The following is a 14,669-nucleotide window of genomic DNA, read 5'->3' on the forward strand; positions in this document are numbered from 1 at the left end:
TTGACACCACCTGCTCAGCCTCTTCTTGTCACCACCTGCTCAGCCTCTTCTTGTCACCACCTGCTCAGCCTCTTCTTGTCACCACCTGCTCAGCCTCTTCTTGTCACCACCTGCTCAGCCTCTTCTTGTCACCACCTGCTCAGCCTCTTCTTGACACCACCTGCTCAGCCTCTTGACACCACCTGCTCAGCCTCTTCTTGACACCACCTGCTCAGCCTCTTCTTGACACCACCTGCTCAGCCTCTTCTTGACACCACCTGCTCAGCCTCTTGACACCACCTGCTCAGCCTCTTCTTGACACCACCTGCTCAGCCTCTTCTTGTCACCACCTGCTCAGCCTCTTCTTGACACCACCTGCTCAGCCTCTTGACACCACCTGCTCAGCCTCTTGACACCACCTGTTCAGCCTCTTCTTGACACCACCTGCTCAGCCTCTTCTTGACACCACCTGCTCAGCCTCTTATTGACACCACCTGCTCAGCCTCTTATTGACACCACCTGCTCAGCCTCTTCTTGACACCACCTGCTCAGCCTCTTCTTGTCACCACCTGCTCAGCCTCTTCTTGTCACCACCTGTTCAGCCTCTTCTTGACACCACCTGCTCAGCCTCTTCTTGACACCACCTGCTCAGCCTCTTCTTGACACCACCTGCTCAGCCTCTTCTTGTCACCACCTGTTCAGCCTCTTCTTGACACCACCTGCTCAGCCTCTTCTTGACACCACCTGCTCAGCCTCTTCTTGACACCACCTGCTCAGCCTCTTCTTGTCACCACCTGCTCAGCCTCTTCTTGTCACCACCTGCTCAGCCTCTTGACACCACCTGCTCAGCCTCTTCTTGACACCACCTGCTCAGCCTCTTGACACCACCTGCTCAGCCTCTTGACACCACCTGCTCAGCCTCTTCTTGTCACCACCTGCTCAGCCTCTTCTTGACACCACCTGCTCAGCCTCTTCTTGACACCACCTGCTCAGCCTCTTCTTGTCACCACCTGTTCAGCCTCTTCTTGACACCACCTGCTCAGCCTCTTCTTGTCACCACCTGCTCAGCCTCTTGACACCACCTGCTCAGCCTCTTCTTGTCACCACCTGCTCAGCCTCTTCTTGTCACCACCTGCTCAGCCTCTTCTTGACACCACCTGCTCAGCCTCTTCTTGTCACCACCTGCTCAGCCTCTTCTTGTCACCACCTGCTCAGCCTCTTGACACCACCTGTTCAGCCTCTTCTTGTCACCACCTGCTCAGCCTCTTCTTGTCACCACCTGCTCAGCCTCTTGACACCACCTGCTCAGCCTCTTCTTGTCACCACCTGCTCAGCCTCTTGTCACCACCTGCTCAGCCTCTTGACACCACCTGCTCAGCCTCTTCTTGTCACCACCTGCTCAGCCTCTTGTCACCACCTGCTCAGCCTCTTCCTGTCACCACCTGCTCAGCCTCTTGACACCACCTGCTCAGCCTCTTCTTGTCACCACCTGCTCAGCCTCTTCCTGTCACCACCTGCTCAGCCTCTTGTCACCACCTGCTCAGCCTCTTCTTGTCACCACCTGCTCAGCCTCTTCTTGTCACCACCTGTTCAGCCTCTTGTCACCACCTGCTCAGCCTCTTCTTGACACCACCTGCTCAGCCTCTTCTTGACACCACCTGCTCAGCCTCTTCTTGACACCACCTGCTCAGCCTCTTCTTGTCACCACCTGCTCAGCCTCTTCTTGTCACCACCTGCTCAGCCTCTTCCTGACACCACCTGCTCAGCCTCTTGACACCACCTGCTCGTCGGTTCTAGGTGTTTCTCGTAGCGACACCACCGAGTTCTCAGTCGCCATGCTAACATAAACGTAGCTAGCGGAGCTCTCTGGCTGAGGGAACGATACCGGTCTCTGATTGGCCGAATAGTCCAGTCGCGTGGAATAAGAAACGATGTCATTGGCCAGGGCGCATTTCTGTGCACCAAGATTCACGTTTCATCCTCCAATGAGAAGCCGTCCTTGCCGCAATGACCGTGAAATGTTTGCTCGCTGCCGCGCACACACATTGGGCCGGCGCCCGTAAAGGGGGCGGGGCTTCTCTCCGTGACGATGAGTGGCGATATGTTATATTTGGTCACATTTAACTTAAGTGGTTGTTGACAGGCTGACATTCTCCCACACACATTTAGCGCGTCAACACGGTATATTTCTTATTTAAATTATTTAGTATATGTTTTTTGACAGTATATATAATCTGTTTCTTCTTCTTTTTTTATTTTCATCTCAATTTTAAGAGGGGCGGCGCTCTAGCGCCCTCTATGGACGCACCGCCACAGGGTGGAAACCCCGTTTTTAAGGGGGGGGGGTCGTGTGTTCCAGGTGAGCCGCGTCACAACCGGAAGTATTTAAACTGTCAGTGCGGCAGAACCTCCGGACGATGAGAGTGAGATATAAAGATGGTTCCTCCCGTGAAACATCCCGGGTCTCCGTGTTCTTGTCCTAGACGAAGAGTCGTGACATTATTAATGTTTTTCTTTAAAAATTGGTTGTATAATTATTTTTTATTATTTGTATTCTTTGTAATTTTCCTCATGAATATTTCAAAGATGTTTGTAAAGAAACTGGAGATTCAGAGTGAGAACTGTTTTTATTTACACGTCATTAATCTTCCATCTGAGCACATTCATGACGATATAGTTGATGAAATTAAAAAACATGATTTACTTAATGACCATAAACATTTTCATATATCGTTCATCACTGATCATGTAAAAACTTGAAAATCATCATAAACAGTATTAAGAATTACTGACAATCAAAACCTGTTTATATTTTTATGATCCATAATGTTAACCTGATTTTGGAATTGTACATGCTTTATGTATTTGGGATTTTAAGATATTATATTTACACTTCACACTTGTTAAAGAGCAATTTTCCTCAGAATAAATAAAGTTTGATCTTGTCTTTAAAAAAATCACAATTAAAACAGTTCTTTACACAGAATGAAACGAGGAATCAACAGGGATAATATATCATAAAACATATATCATAACACAATATACCAGATTACTTCACACTTATCTTTAACATTATATGATCATGTCACACAGTTAACATTTATTTCTCTTTAGAAAAATATATTTCAGGTTTTACAGTAAAATGCATGAAAACAATGAAGAGAAAACATGTTTTGCATTATTAATTTGCAACATAAAGAAAAACATTTTAATTCATAAAAATATAATCAATAAGTCAGAATATGTTTTCAGACTGAGTGTAAAGTATTAATATCTTAAACTAAAACACATATAAAACATTTCTTTCGGCAGAATAAAACAAACAATCTCCAAATAAAACATTTTAAGAAAATGTAATCTATCATAAACAATATGCTGATCACCAGATGACTTCACAACTATCTTTAAAGTGTTTGATATTGTCATAAATCTGTTTCAATCATTTTGGTTCAACAACAGAGCCATAAAATATATTTTCTTAATGTTTTTCCAAAAATGTGTTTATGATTAAAAGCAATATTTCATGTGTTCATTTTAATCTAGTTAATATATATATAGTAATATACCTATCTGTGGTCCAGTTTGAGTCTTACATATATCAGTTCATGTTATAACTGCTGATTGTATTGATTACATCAATGAGATATTGACACACAGTGAAGTCAAAATAAACTCAAACATGTCTGAACATCACAGAGAAATATCAGTTTGACACATTTTCACATCAGCAGTTTGAGCTTCACCAGCTTCACCAACAATGAACCAGGGGAAGAGTTTCAGTGAAAGTGTCTGAGTGCTGATGCGAGTCGTGTCTTCAGGGTCGTAAGGACCCCTCCCCCCGTCGTCGTCCAGCTGGACTCTGGTCCTCTGGGGACTCTTCTTCACTGTGACAGTCTCACCAGATCCATTACTGTAGTTTTCATCGTAATGACGTAAACACCAGATTCCATCTTCTGGGGAAAGACTATTCTCTCCCTTCCTGTCAACGGACTCTTTAGCCACACCTCCATACCAGAGAGGATGGCCTCCCACCTCCCAGCTGTGTTTCCCTGAGCTGACGCCCTCAGATCCCAGAACATGAACATACTGAGTGAATCTCTCTGGATTGTGAGGAAGCTTCAGCCTCGTGTCTCCACGTCTCACACTGGTCAGATCATCAGACGGATGGAGAAGGGGGGTGCAGGGGTTGGGTCCAGAATGACGGGACTGAAGTGGACCTTGTCCCAGACTCTGAAGGACAGGTTGCCTCATGGATCAGCGCCCCTGAGCCCAGCTGTGGCTCTGGTCCGAGTGGCTTTAGACCGGCATCTCGTGTGTCTGCAGGTCTTCTTCAACAGCAGAGATGCTGCCTGACAGAGGACAGCTGCATCTCTCTTTCTGCTCCTCTTCCTCCCTCAGAGCTGCCAGCCTGGACTCCTCTTCCTCCTTCAGGAACCGGTGCAGCCGGTTGAACTCGGCTCTGATCCGCCTCTCTGTGGACAGCAGCTGCTTCTTGGAGTGCTGGATCACCTCCTCCACTTGTTTGTGTCCGTCTCTCTTGTCCTGCAGACTTCAAGTCAGACGCCAGCTGGTCCTTCAGGGCTCTGACTGCGTGTTCTAGAGGAAACACCTTGTGACTGGTGGAGAGGAAACTCACACACAGCTTCTGCTTAGTCTCGTCTCCATGTTCACACAGCACCTCCTCTTGCTCCGTCTCAGGCAGGCCCGGGGTGGGTAATCGGGAGAGTTCCCGGTGGGCCGCTTCACTTCTGGGCCGGTCGAGAATTGTATTTGTTGACATTTGTCACGTTCGTCCATCTTCTCCTAAAGTGGGCGACACACATTCCGCATTCTGACACCGCAGCCTCTGCATGGGTTGTACCATGCGAGGAAGTTCACCCCTCCCAAATAATAGAGTTGGTTCAGTCCATTATGGAACTCAACCAACTCAATTTGGGAGAGAACTTCACCCCTCCAAAATAGAGTTGGTTCGGTCCTTCGCGGTCTTTTCCAAAAAGTTTTCTCAGCTACCTATAGCTGGGCCGGCCCGACCGCAACGATACGCGTCAGGGAGGATGGACGGGAGGAAGAGGGCAGGAGGGGCTGGAAAAGCCAGGTTGAAAATAAGAAAGGCATTGGAGGAGGATGCTGCCAAATGTGCCAAGCTTACAGATTTATTTTCAAGAGGACAAACACAAGTGGCAACTGGTAAAGAGAGACAAAGGCCTAATGATTAGCAACATAACTATTCGGCTAACGTTGTAGCCTTGATTAATATCATTGTAGCGTTGTCAACCTATTCCCAAGCAAAATATTACATTGAATTAAAATATTAGCCTTTTTATATCACCCAAAATATGGCGATCCATAGACTTTGCAAATATTATGCAAATATTGGTATATAATATTGAAGTATGCAGTAATATGACTTAATTTTTCTTTGTAGCTTCGGAGCAGCAGATAAGAGTCTCCTGCTGAAAATGATGAGCCCGACATTTGCAATGAGGAGGCCATGACGACAGGGACAGGTAGAGAGGATAACAGAGGACACTATATGAATTAAAGTTATATATTCTAAGAAAGAGCAGTATATGACAGTACTTGGTGAACCAATATGCATTGTTTGCTTAGAAGTGGGTGTTGTAAATCACCACTATATAATACTCATGCAGAAAAATGATAATGACCATGACAATGACCATGATAATGACAATGACAATGACCATGACCATGACAATGACCATGACAATGACCATGACAATGACCATGACCATGACAATGACAATGACCATGACCATGACAATGACCACGACCATGACAATGATCATGACAATGACCATGACCATGACCATGACAATGACAATGACCATGACCGTGACAATGACCATGACCATGACAATGACCATGACCATGACCATGACAATGACCATGACGGCCCCCATGAGGTCTCACTCCAACAAATCTGGCCTACTGCCTCATCTGAGTCTGACACCCCTGCTACGCCCTTCTGCCTTTTCTAATGTTGTGCATATTTTTTGTTAACTTCTCAACTTAAGTGGATTATTATTGTTGTATTTAACCGTTACATTATTTGTTGGACCATGGTATTAATAAAAGAACTACAGGATAGTAAGAGCTGAACTGTTGCTTCATTTATCCAATTTCCACTACCATGAAAAAAGTGGGCTGGTCTTGAGTCTGAAATTCCCGGGCTGAAAAGTGGCCCCACTCCGGCCCTGGTCCAGAGCTGCCAACTCTCACGGTTTCGCCGTGTGACACACGCTTTTGCATGTTTTCACGCTCTCACGCCACACAACCAAGTTCTCACGGCAAAAGAAATTCTGATTTTGGGCCGAGGCGCGTTGGTTTCTTTTCAAACTCCGCGACGATAGATGGCGCTAAGGAGCGCATCTATAAACCTATTCGCTGCATAGACATCCTATTCACCCCAAAGAGTCCCTTAGTTAGCAACAGAAGAAGATTTTCAAACAGACACAACGAGCAGAGACTACGGTGTGTTAATGCAGGGCTCTCAAGTGTCACGCATTGAGCGGGACAGTCACGCATTTCGGTCTTACGTCACGCACTCCCGCCACACATCGTATTTCTCAAGCTGAAAAAACTCTCGGCTATTTAATGTTTTAATGTGCCGCAGCGCGCCAACATGAGCTGCCCTCACCGTGGAGGAATCAAGCGCTCCCCTGGAGTTCTGCTGTGAGGAGCCACTTATCAGCCAATCAAAAAAAAGAAATGGGCTACACAATAGCCAATCAGAAAAAAACCTGTATCTGTGTAAGATTTAATCCAGCAACCAATGAAAATAAAGCATCCTGGATAGATATGTCACTCTTGCCCATTTTCAAAACTTAAGAGCCCTGTTAATGACATGTGGTTCAATTAAGTTCTCACTCTCTTAAACTTTAAATCTTGAAATAATGTGTTGTGTTTGTGCGTGTGATTTTGTGTGGTGATGTAAAGTCAGCTGTCATAAGGAGCAGCAGGAGAACACCTTGTTAACCTCTTGGTAGACTGCATGCTCAACACATCAGAGCATTGTTTGTTACAGCTGCCCACATAGCATGTATCACTTTATTTGCAGGCCTAGGAAAAGGACCCTCAAAAAATTTCCAAACAGCACTTTGAACAAGTAAGATGTATTATAAAGAATTTAACATAAAGACAGGACATTTGTGCAATAGAATTAGGCATGTTTTTGTAAATGATAGTAGAGTTATGAAAAAACATTTTAATTATTTACGGTAGCAAAGATGTCTCGTAAAAGACCTTTGCCAGGCCAGAATGCAGGGTACAACATGGGTACAACATGGGTACAACGCCACATTAATTCAAATTTCCTGATATTTGAGCCATCAACGTGTGTGGCTGCGTGCGCGGCAAAATTTTGGTCACCCCCGACAAAATCTCACTCCAAGGTTTTTTGAAAAGTTGGCAGCTCTGCTGGTCTCAGGTGAAGCTTTATTCACCCGAGCAAACGAGTCAGCCAGTTCCTTCAGTGCAAAGTTCACAAAGAAACCTTTTGAGGATTTCCTTTTACAGATGGGGCAGTTTGTGTTTCCAGCTTGTTCCCAGAATCCTTCCAGGCAGCGGGAACAGAAGCTGTGGTTGCAGCTCAGACACACGATCTCTGAACGTCTCTGAACAAACGTGGCAGCTCAGGTAACTTTCAAAAAGAACTATTTTCTCAGCCATTTACTCCGATATGTGAATATCTATAAACAGAAAGACTAAATCTCAGAATATAATCCTTCTGCTTGGATGTTTCTCGTGTCATGGCGTCTTTCAGCAACATGGAATCAGCTTTAAGTTTCACTTCCTATTCTTTTACGTAAATAACTGACATGCCACGTTTATACCAGCAGGTGGTGCTATTTAGTTTATTATCGGATTTTACAGCAACTTCCCTCAAGAAGTGCCTGATAATTGTTACTAAAAAGTTTTATTAAAATATGAAGTTATGAATCTTAAACTGATGTAACGTTATCTGTGAATAAATAATAAACTCTGTGCTCGTTAGATCCTCCAAACCGAATAATATCTCATGTTTAACCGCTACGGAGACGTCAGAGCCAGCGGAGCATTTAGTTTAGTTTAGTGTAGTTTATTTCGATCAGCAATAATATACAAAATCAAAACAAACAAAAAAAATTCAACAGAAGAAGAAAGTGGCTGACCGAAAGGGTCAAGGCTGAAGCTATCAAGCTTATAAATGCCCTAACCTATGGTTTTAAAAAGTCCTGCCGAGATCAGGCTGCTCATATATATATACAGGCAGGCACGTGCACAGACATTTTGGGGGGCAGGTGCTCAAACCAAAAAAAAGGGCACCCAATGCCAAAAAATGAATTCTGACAGAGTTGAAGCATTAGCATCAATACACTGATGATCAGTGTTGGAAGTAACGCGTTACAAAGTAACGCGTTACTGTAATTCCACTACTTTTACCGGTAACGAGCATGTAACGAAGTATTTTTTAAAATCAACTAACGCAGTTACAGTTACTGAAATGTAAATGAGTTCGTTACTCGCGTTACTCTCTTTTGTGAAAAATGAACACTTGCAGACAAGAAGACAAGCTAGGCTACTTTAGCTGCTTCTGATCTGACATCGCAGGACCTTGGTGGCGCAATGATGGAACGTCTCGGACGTTATGGACTGATGACACGGAGACGGGACGACGTTATTATTCCTCCTTTATTGGGCATCCACCAACACAGACAGCTGCTCCTCTCAGCTCAGCAGCTCGAACGTCAACAACAACGGTTCCCGTCAACCACCCGTAACTTCCGTTTTACGACAGGTTAACCCCGCCTCCCCTCTACTCCGCCAATCACAGGCACGCCTCCCCTCTACTCCGCCAATCACAGGCCCGCCCCCTCGACCAGCAGGCACGGTGCCACACTGTGATTGACAGCCACTTCCAGTGTTGCCAGGTCCGCGGTTTTTGCCGCTGGTTGAATTTTGTGTCCGCTGGTTCGGGTAGACCTATTTTGCATGCAAATTACATGAATATCTTTAAATAAAAATCCATATTTTAAATGAAATAATATATTTATACCCAAATCCTACCAAACTGACTCCAGATCAGCACGTACACGCCTCACTAGCACCCCCCCCCCCTCAATTATATGCAGCACCTCAAGGCACCTTTGTTTTCTCTACTATACTGCAGGCCAATCACTTTTATGTCATTGGGCCTAATGTAAAAAACACTGTTAAATGACACAGTTATTTTGTATTAAGTTAAGTATTAAAAGGGACTTTTGTACAACTGCTTGATTTGAAGGCCTGTTGCCCTGTTGATTGCAATAAATAGGTCTTCAACATGTTTATTGTGTTTGACTGTTCAGTACTGTTCATTACATTAAAAAAGCAGACATAAAAGTAACTTAAAAGTTACTTTCCCGAGTAACTAATTACTTTTGATATACAGTAACTAGTAAAGTAATTCAATTACTTTTAAAAGAAGTAACTATAACTAATTACTAATTTTCAGTAACTTGCCCAACACTGCTGATGATGCAATACATCCTCTACCTGCGTCTCCTCTGGCAGCATCAGACAGCTAGCTTACATTTTCTTTATGAATAAAGATGAATTATTATATAGCAACAACAGTACAAGCGTTCTGATTGGCTAATGGGCGTCATGCCAGCCACGTATTGCCCTCCTGGTCTGTTGAATAGAACGGAATAAGAATTCTCTCTCTTTTCTCTTGAATTCTCTCTCCCTCTCTCTTCTCTCTATTCTCTAAACATAACTAGCGTCAGTAAACAGCTGGACGAGGCTTTGAAATCACGGAGTTGTTTGTTTATTTTATTAGGAAACGTCGGACCAGTTGTGACGTCATGTTTTCAGCAGCGCTAATGTTGTGGTTGTTTATCACAAAACAACGTCAGGGGACAAACACGTCATGACCTGTGTGTCTGATGCTGCGGGTCAGAGAAGGAGGAGCAGCCGTTTGGTGGCGCGAGGAGCACATTACATGACATTACATGTCATTTAGCAGACGCTTTTATCCAAAGCGACTTCCAATAAGTGCATTTCAACCTAGAGTATAAACCAAGAACAAGAACACAGGAAGCAACACTTTCTCAACTCAGTCGAACCACAAAAGCACCACAATAAGTGCCATCCCAGTGCCACTGAAGTGCAAATCTGTGTTTTAATCCAGATATAGTCGGAAAAGATGTGTTTTCAGTCTCAGGCGGAAGATGTAGAGACTTTCTGCAGCACTGCGCGGAGGAGGAAGTGGAGGAGGAGGAGGGAGGGGCGCGGCGGGGGGGGGGGCACGTGAGCTCGTGAGCGCCGCGGAGCATGTCGGGGCGAAGTTCTCAGATAAATGCCCCGGCGGATATTAAAACACATTTGGGGGGACTTGATGACAGAAAGAGTAACTTTTATTCTAAAATACTGATGAATAAAAAAAGTGGGCTCTAGCAAAAAGGGCCCTTTACTCATCCAGGGCAAAGGGGCTGGTGCTTGAGCACCACTAGGGCTCTATCTGTGCACGTGCCTATATATATATATATATATATATATATATATGGATCAGGCTGCTCTCTCTCTCTCTCTATATATATATATGGATCAGGCTGCTCTCTCTATATATATATATGGATCAGGCTGCTCTCTCTCTCTCTATATATATATATATATATGTATGGATCAGGCTGCTCTCTCTCTCTATATATATATATATGGATCAGGCTGCTCTCTCTCTCTCTATATATATATATATATATTAGTGCTGTGAAAAATAACGCGTTAACTCAGTTAATTCAATTACAGGTTTAACTAGTTTTTTTTTTTTAAACGAATGCGCAGAATGAGCTTCCAATCCGTCTGTTGTTGGTCGTCGGGACGAAAAGAAAGTCACTTGCAAAATGAGCTTCCAATCCACCACTTCAATCTGAACTCTGTCCGCTCTCATGCAGACGGTCTGTTCATCGGTAATGATCCTTCCGCAGGTTCACCTCCGGAAACCTTGTTACGACTTTTACTTCCTGTAGATCAGGGTCTCAACACGTCGATCGCGACCTGCCAGTCGATCGCGGCGTAGTGTCGGTAGATCGCATGACATTAAAGAGATTGGCCCGCCCCCTGACATGTTCTCTAGAGCACGTCTTTGTTCTTTTATTAAAATATATATATATATATATATATGGATCCGGCTGCTGTCGGCGGCCACACAGCGCTGACCGCCCGGCGCTCCGGAGCTCACTGAGCAGCAGAACCTCAGATCTACGGCGCAGATCTTTATGAGGCTGAATCATAACAAACCGACCACAGATTTGATTTGTAAACTACTAACTTCTCGCCTGAAAACATCCTAACATTACATTCCGTGACTCCAACAGTAGTATTTATAAAAAGTCATCTGTCAGTAGTTTATTCTCTCCTCCGCTACTGTTTCCGGTTGCTGGTGAAATGCATTCTGGGATATCGGCTGGCCAGAGTACGCACAAGTCTCCTCTGATGCATTCTGGGTAAAGTGGGAGGATCAAGTCACATCCGGGCATTTTGACCGTGCTTTGCGAGAAGCGAACTTTGAATGTGAACATGTACCCAGACTGAGACTGATGACGAGACACGAGGCACGAGGACACGAGGAGAGGAAAGTACACACAAGTACAGAGAAGTACACAAGGAGAGGAAAGTACACACAAGGACAGAAGTACACAAGGAGAGGAAAGTACACACAAGTACAGAGAAGTACACAAGGAGAGGAAAGTACACACAAGGACAGAGAAGTACACAAGGAGAGGAAAGTACACACAAGGACAGAGAAGTACACAAGTAGAGGAAAGTACACACAAGTACAGAGAAGTACACAAGGAGAGGAAAGTACACACAAGGACAGAGAAGTACACAAGGAGAGGAAAGTACACACAAGGACAGAGAAGTACACAAGTAGAGGAAAGTACACACAAGTACAGAGAAGTACACAAGGAGAGGAAAGTACACACAAGTACAGAGAAGTACACAAGGAGAGGAAAGTACACACAAGTACAGAGAAGTACACAAGTAGAGGAAAGTACACACAAGGACAGAGAAGTACACGAGGAGAGGAAAGTACACACAAGGACAGAGAAGTACACGAGTAGAGGAAAGTACACACAAGTACAGAGAAGTACACAAGGAGAGGAAAGTACACACAAGTACAGAGAAGTACACAAGGAGAGGAAAGTACACACAAGTACAGAGAAGTACACAAGTAGAGGAAAGTACGCACAAGTACAGATAAGTACACAAGGAGAGGAAAGTACGCACAAGTACAGAGAAGTACACAAGTAGAGGAAAGTACACACAAGTACAGAGAAGTACACAAGGAGAGGAAAGTACACACAAGTACAGAGAAGTACACAAGGAGAGGAAAGTACACACAAGTACAGAGAAGTACACAAGGAGAGGAAAGTACACACAAGTACAGAGAAGTACACAAGGAGAGGAAAGTACACACAAGGACAGAGAAGTACACAAGTAGAGGAAAGTACAGAGAAGTCCACAAGGAGAGGAAAGTACAGAGAAGTACACAAGGAGAGGAAAGTACACACAAGTACAGAGAAGTACACAAGGAGAGGAAAGTACACACAAGTACAGAGAAGTACACAAGTAGAGGAAAGTACACACAAGTACAGAGAAGTACACAAGTACAGAGAAGTACACAAGGAGAGGAAAGTACACACAAGTACAGAGAAGTACACAAGGAGAGGAAAGTACACACAAGTACAGAGAAGTACACAAGGAGAGGAAAGTACACACAAGTACAGAGAAGTACACAAGGAGAGGAAAGTACACAAGTACAGAGAAGTACACAAGGAGAGGAAAGTACACAAGTACAGAGAAGTACACAAGGAGGAAAGTACACACAAGTACAGAGAAGTACACAAGGAGAGGAAAGTACACACAAGGACAGAGAAGTACACAAGGAGAGGAAAGTACACACAAGGACAGAGAAGTACACAAGGAGAGGAAAGTACACACAAGGACAGAGAAGTACACAAGGAGAGGAAAGTACACACAAGGACAGAGAAGTACACAAGGAGAGGAAAGTACACACAAGAGGAAAGTACACACAGAGAAGTACACAAGGAGAGGAAAGTACACACAAGGACAGAGAAGTACACAAGGAGAGGAAAGTACACACAAGTACAGAGAAGTACACAAGGAGAGGAAAGTACACAAGGAGAGGAAAGTACACAAGTACAGAGAAGTACACAAGGAGAGGAAAGTACACACAAGTACAGAGAAGTACACAAGGAGAGGAAAGTACACACAAGTACAGAGAAGTACACAAGGAGAGGAAAGTACACACAAAGACAGAGAAGTACACAAGTAGAGGAAAGTACACAAGTACAGAGAAGTACACAAGGAGAGGAAAGTACACAAGTACAGAGAAGTACACAAGGAGAGGAAAGTACACACAAGTACAGAGAAGTACACAGGGAGAGGAAAGTACACACAAGTACAGAGAAGTACACAAGGAGAGGAAAGTACACACAAGTACAGAGAAGTACACAAGTAGAGGAAAGTACACACAAGTACAGAGAAGTACACAAGGAGAGGAAAGTACACACAAGTACAGAGAAGTACACAAGGAGAGGAAAGTACACAAGTACAGAGAAGTACACAAGGAGAGGAAAGTACACAAGTACAGAGAAGTACACAAGGAGAGGAAAGTACACACAAGTACAGAGAAGTACACAAGGAGAGGAAAGTACACACAAGTACAGAGAAGTACACAAGAGAGAAGTACACACAAGTACACAAGGAAAGTACAGAGAAGTACACAAGTAGAGGAAAGTACACAAGTACAGAGAAGTACACAAGGTAGAGGAAAGTACACACAAGTACAGAGAAGTACACAAGGAGAGGAAAGTACACACAAGTACAGAGAAGTACACAAGGAGAGGAAAGTACACACAAGTACAGAGAAGTACACAAGGAGAGGAAAGTACACACAAGTACAGAGAAGTACACAAAGACACAAGGACAGAGAAGTACACAAGGAGAGGAAAGTACACACAAGTACAGAGAAGTACACAAGGAGAGGAAAGTACACAAGTACAGAGAAGTACACAAGGAGAGGAAAGTACACACAAGTACAGAGAAGTACACAAGTAGAGGAAAGTACACACAAGTACAGAGAAGTACACAAGGAGAGGAAAGTACACACAAGTACAGAGAAGTACACAAGGAGAGGAAAGTACGCACAAGTACAGAGAAGTACACAAGAACAGAGAAGTACACAAGGAGAGAGAAGTACACAAGGAGAGGAAAGTACACACAAGTACAGAGAAGTACACAAGTACAGAGAAGTACACACAAGTACACAAGGAGAGGAAAGTACACAAGTACAGAGAAGTACACAAGGAGAGGAAAGTACGCACAAGTACAGAGAAGTACAAGAGAGAAAGTACACAAGTACAGAGAAGTACACAAGGAGAGGAAAGTACACACAAGTACAGAGAAGTACACAAGGAGAGGAAAGTACACACAAGTACAGAGAAGTACACAAGGAGAGGAAAGTACACACAAGTACAGAGAAGTCCACAAGGAGAGGAAAGTACACACAAGTACAGAGAAGTACACAAGGAGAGGAAAGTACACACAAGTACAGAGAAGTACACAAGAGAGGAAAGTACACACAAGGAAGTACACAAGAGAGGAAAGTACACAAGTACAGAGAA

The 14,669-nt window shown here is 44.1% G+C and overlaps 2 pseudogenes; both read right to left on the bottom strand.

Annotated features, from left to right (window-relative positions):
• Positions 1-1,693: 1,693 nt before the first annotated feature.
• On the bottom strand, positions 1,694-4,226 carry LOC130188441 (nuclear factor 7, brain-like; annotated as a pseudogene).
• LOC130188442 (E3 ubiquitin-protein ligase TRIM35-like) lies at positions 4,088-9,677 on the bottom strand (annotated as a pseudogene).
• Between the last annotated feature and the right edge of the window lie 4,992 nt (positions 9,678-14,669).

Source organism: Pseudoliparis swirei, chromosome 23, assembly GCF_029220125.1.
Source record: "Pseudoliparis swirei isolate HS2019 ecotype Mariana Trench chromosome 23, NWPU_hadal_v1, whole genome shotgun sequence".
Taxonomy (NCBI): domain Eukaryota; kingdom Metazoa; phylum Chordata; class Actinopteri; order Perciformes; family Liparidae; genus Pseudoliparis; species Pseudoliparis swirei.